We start from the raw sequence: 5642 nt of genomic DNA, 5'->3' as shown, positions 1-5642 counted from the left end.
AAGAGCGAAGCAAGTATGCAGGGACGGATTTAGCCTTGTCTAGTGACCGTCTCTATTTGTAGACACGGATTTCACTGCTGTCTCAAGTTGTTTGACATGGAATTAATGGATATGCCATGAGACAATTGCTAAATTCATCTCTAGATGCCGTAGAGACTGATATGACTTTGGCTACAAGACATAAAAACCGTCTCTTTGAGTTATTTTTACTGTGGATCTATGGCGTACAGGGTTCGGGGTAGCTGTTTGAGACCACAAGGTAAGCCTATCATGGCCCATGCATGCCTTACAGGATAGTTTCGTGGGTAATCCAATGAGCGTCAAGGCTTATCCATTCGTGGTGGCGTATGTCTCTCGCTCATGAGATCAGCCTCAAGTGATGCCTATGAGCTGGTTAGAGCACTAATCTTACAAAAGTTTGACTACATGCTTTTAGAACGTTATCGTCTCAATAGTTTGTTTATATGTCAACAAATACGAAAATTACATATGGGTCGTACTGGCATATGGTACTATTATCCCAGCGGTTGGTCCTCCTGGAGATTCGAGCTCATGAATGTATTGGCCCATGTATTCGATTAGTGCAGGCTTTTTTGAACAGTGCATGAGTGTGTTGTCTGTAGTCATTGATGAGGCCCAGGGGGGCAAGGTCCAGTACGGTCCTCCCGTTACGGTGTTTAAGAGGGCTGTCCATCGCGGAGTTGGGCCATTTAGCCGGGTCCTTTGCACCTAGTTCATCGAAAACTTGTATTCCTCACGTCGTCCTCTGCCTCGTCCCTGCTAATTTGCCCACACAGGCTCCGAAGAGATCTTTTCGTAAAGGGCACATTCTCCACTGTCCCAAAGAACCCTCCAATTATGTTGTACACCTTGCTCAGGTTGATGTTGTTCTTCCTTAGGTTACGAACAAGGTCTCTCGTGTGCACGTCAATGTGCTTGTGTGACGGCCAGTGCAACATTTCACCACAATTTGGCGTCATGACATGATTATGCTTGACACGATGCTCTATGATGTACCACACGTTGTCCGATGTCCTCGACAGCCTAATCATTGCAGGGCACTTGCACCTACACGATCTTGTATTTTCTCGAAGGGGTTTCCCCTGCAAGGCAAACATTTGTCTTTGTCAGTAATCTACCAAAAAAAACTCCCAGGGCTATTGCGAATTTTGCAACATTCATTCATACCGAGCATCCGCACACAATCTCCTACATGGTCTTCCTCTTATCAGGATTTAGCCTGGTTTTTCCGTATCTAATGCCGAAGCCATGTTCCCACGAATACATATTGTAAAAATCATAAGCCTCTGTCAGGGAATCGAAAGTGGTCCCTAACTCTGGCTTGACTACTTCATCACCCTCCCTGTCCACGAAGCCCCTGATAGTCTTCTCAAGCGCTCCCATCCTGCCAGGGCAAGGCATACGCTCTATCGGATTTGCGCCCACTCGTACCCTGCTACGAAAACAACAAGCTGCTGTCAAAATAAATACAATTTTTTACGTATCGACAGTTCTAACGTACGTATCATCAGTTCTTATAAATCTGCTATCTTATTCACCCTATGGAACTTCAGTTCCTACAAATCTGCTAACTAATCTTTTTTCTGACACACTGTCAACACTTTTACATTCATCATCAGCTATCAAACAGAAAAGCTCTGCATCTCAACTTTATTTTGTGGCTAGTTTTCCATATGAACATGTCTTAGTTTTCAGGTCCTGGGTCAATGCTTTTTACCACCCACATTAGTGGCTAATCAGTGAGGTTCTGCACCTCCAGTACACATATCAAGCAGGAGTACTTATTTTTTTTCTCCTTGCAATCGATAACCGTAATCAAGTCAAACCACAAAACTTGGCCTAACACATTCTTGTTTGCAGAGACCTCGGTCAGGTGCCTACTAAATTCTTCACTACTAGTCTAATTCTGCAGGAAGATCATGCTAGACTTCTGAACTACTCCCTCCGTCCCAAAATTCTTGTCTTAGATTTATCTAGATACGGATAAAATTCTTGTCTTAGATTTATCTAGATACGGATACATCCGTATCTAGATAAATCTAAGACAAGAATTTTGGGACGGAGGGAGTACTGTACATTATTGTTGCAAGCGACAGATAATATTCACCTTGGCGAACACAAATTAGATTCTCAAATTGCCACACAATTATTTCAGTAGGATTTTTCAACGTACCTTCTTATCCAGCCTACAGATTTCGGATCAGGTTTCACAGCTGACTCTCCCGACTCCGCTGGGGCGCTCTCTCCACTGCATTCGGCAGCGCCGGCGGCACAGCTGTCATGGGCAGCCACAGAAGAGGCAACAACCCAACGTCTCCTCCAGCCAGCACCATCGCTGACTTCATCTTGGACCGAACCCGCCGAGACCGCCACGCCTGGGAAGATTGGCAACCTTCGCTGCACATGACGAACAGAGATGCAATTAGGGATGGGCGGGACGCAACGGTGTTTTGCAGAGTGGAGGGCAGGGGGAGGTTGTCTCACCTGCACACCGGATCTACAGGGAAGCCCCCGTCGGCAGTCGCCGCTCCCGAGCCAGGCGCCGCCGCCCAGGTCGCCTTTGCCTCCGCCTCCATGCCAGACGCCCGCCTCAACCTTCTCTAATTTTGCGACCAACCTTTTTTTTGTGGCCTAGAAAATATCTAACCGATGGGGGCATCCAAACAAATGAGCCCATTAAAGGCCCCCCATCCAGCGCTCCCATTAGTGCGGTAGGTAGGAAGAGGCTAGCTTTCTCTTCCTTACTCGGCCTGGATTCATCCGGAGGCTTGTAGCTCTCTCCAGATGCATCGACGTGGCATTTACCTTCTTTTTTTCTTCATTTATTTAAATTAAGCTCGCGCAGCAGCACCCGTCCAACCCCCTGGCTTTCCACAGATGGGGGGGGGGGGGGGTGTGGTTTTATCTCTTTTTCTGGCTGTGACCGTTTTGCTAGGTGGACGGAAAAACCTGGACCATAGCCCAGGAAAATCGATCGCATCTGTACCGTCAGCACAACTCCGTCCACTCCCGCCAACTAGCCATGCCGCCCCGCTTGGTATTTCTACCGTACATACGCCACACATGCAGCCCCCCCTCATTTCCCCCAATTTCTGCGGCAGGCGACGAACTTCATTTATGACGCCTGCATGTCGGATCTGTGCCAACGGACGGCTGTGATAATACTACTACATAGTAGTATGACCCATATCGCTGCTCTCAAAAAGAATGGTACATAGTAGTCAGAAAAAGAGAGAGATACAGAGAGAGCATGTGCGTGAGACTCCCCGACACCCCGAGAGAGATTGTGAGCATGTGTGAAAGAAAAATGCCGATGCATATAAAGTGTGTGCACTTATGTGGTAGATAGAGAGATATATAGCGCGTTTGTGAGAACGGGCCGAGGCATAGTGCATATACGTGTAAAAGGCGGTTCTACGCATTAAATTTAAATATAAATGGCATTGTTATTTTTGGATGAGATCATGAATTTTGCAAATTGCGTATGGACGAAAATCAATCTATCAGACACCCATACTCTAGTGAATTCTAGCATGTGCATGTGTTTATTTCATATTATCGATTCATAGAGTGAGAGCGGCTTGAAATACAGGCAATGGATGCTTTTGCAATTCATATATAAACATTAATTAGTGCACTCCATATTGTTAGTGTGAAGCACTTTATACATTTGTCACTTGCATGGATACATTCCAAATTGCTAGCTATGAAATAGAATACATGTCGAATTCAACATAAAGGGGGTTTCGAAGATTCGAATTCATAGGAAGTGCATTCATCTATTTGAACCCGAGATAATGTCATTTGTAAATCAGATGTAAAAGGGGTATCAATCTTTTTTGTGCGTTTGAACATGCTATATATATTCATACGCATGTCTAACTTTTTTTTGCAGCCAAGGAGATTATATCTGGAACCATGCATGAACTGAGATAAGTTGCATATTTTTTAATATATACTCGTGTACAATGTATATTCAAATGTACCACCTCCATTCCAAAATAATCGTAACTTTAGGATTTTCAAGAGTAAAGATTTGTGAAGTTTGACAAATCCTGAATGTTCAATTCAAGAGAACCAAAAAGGTTAATGCTTCTTCTCCCAAATATTGAACGAAGCGCCAAATAGGCCTCTGGCCACCCGAAACCGAGCGAGACTAATGTTTGGTGGTAGGAAATTACTGTCCCGACTCTGGTCCGTGTAGCCTATCGGCCCGATGTCCACCGGGGTAGGTTTGTAACTTCACCAAGAGGCCAGTCTCAACCGCCTCCGAGAAGCATTCATACGCCATGGGCACCTAAACACCCATGCGCTCGGCCGAAATCTATCCCGCCCACATTTGGGACACCTAAGATTAATGTCCTATCCCCAACCCGCAATATGTCCGAAATTTTAGATGGGGCAAAGTTTGTAACTTTCCCCAAATTCAAACAAGCGCGCCGAAACATTGTTCCCCCTTAGTTCCTCGCCTCCCTCTGTTTCCCCATTCATACTCCGTGGTCGCCAAAACGCCCTCTCCACTAGCCGCGAAACCCCAGCCTCCTCCATCCTCCACCCCATAGCGCCCAATCCACCGCCGCCCTCCTCCATCACGCCGAAGCCAGTACCCCGACGTCGTCGTCCAATGCAACCCTCAAGGACTTAGCAGCTGAAGTCGATGTAGAGCTGCCTCCACGACGCCGACGCCGACGTGCGCCGTACCAGAACTACTCCGACCACGCCATCCTGCGCCTCACTGCTGTCGCTCCACTGTCGCAACCGTCCACCGCACCGGAGCTGTTCCCACTACGCCGTCGTTCGCCGCCTCGGATCTGCTTCCCCGTCGCCGACAGACGGCCACCACACCACCCTCAACAACTTCGCCATGGGTTCATTCAAGGCTGCACCGTCCTCCACAACTTCTTGTTTCCAGCGAACCACAAGAAGTTCGTTGGAAAAACAGAAGGAGGACACATCACTGCCAGCAGAAAGATGTACTCCTATTCCCTTCATGCAAACCTTACGTCTCTGCTCACACCGTATTCATCCCACGAAAGAAACTAGTTGAGCGCTTCTTACTGCATCTTCTTCGTGATACTAAATGCACAAGGGTTCCTCTCTTTACTATTTCACCTTTGCTAGAGGTCAGTAGCCCGCCTGGATTTCAATTCAGGGTCAGTCGAACCGCAATTAAAAGAAGCAGCACCCGCTTAGGCGCGCGGAGCACCTAGTCCGCATGTTCGCCGAGGAAGCGGCGCATCGGTGTCTATCATAGGGGTGTGGGGCACAGGAGCTGCTTACGCCCGGTCTGGAGGTCGGCGGGGCTTGAATGGATTGCTGGGGGGCAGTGCCAAGCACGGCGGTGCGATGAGGCCGAGGGGAGGGCGCAAGAAGGGGACTGGGCCAGTGGTCGCTGCCGTTTCGAGGAAGTTCGTCAACACTGACTGGCTGGAGGTAGATGAAGGCGATTTGCCCGTTCTTTGTACATCGGACGGTGCAGAAAAAAATGGATTGACCTATTTGTTTTCAGTCGAATGTTATTTTCATAGAATACAGTAGTAATTTAGTGTGCCATGCATGTTGCAGAGCTATCATATGTCTCCCGTCATTTATTTCTCACCGACCTGCTATCTTCTACCTTT

General features: G+C 47.4%; 1 long non-coding RNA gene across 1 annotated transcript; it reads right to left on the bottom strand.

Annotated features, from left to right (window-relative positions):
• Nucleotides 1-388: 388 nt before the first annotated feature.
• LOC123107726 (uncharacterized) lies at nucleotides 389-2742 on the bottom strand. The gene is made up of 4 exons (XR_006451729.1): nucleotides 2506-2742; nucleotides 2195-2418; nucleotides 1189-1453; nucleotides 389-1103 (listed from the first exon to the last, which is right to left on the bottom strand). It is a non-coding gene; the product is annotated as an uncharacterized lncRNA (long non-coding RNA).
• Between the last annotated feature and the right edge of the window lie 2900 nt (nucleotides 2743-5642).

The sequence above is a fragment of the Triticum aestivum genome, chromosome 5A, assembly GCF_018294505.1.
Source record: "Triticum aestivum cultivar Chinese Spring chromosome 5A, IWGSC CS RefSeq v2.1, whole genome shotgun sequence".
NCBI classification, from domain to species: Eukaryota; Viridiplantae; Streptophyta; class Magnoliopsida; order Poales; family Poaceae; genus Triticum; species Triticum aestivum.
Note: the sequence above shows the minus strand (reverse complement) of the source record. Positions and strands in the feature narration are given on the sequence as shown.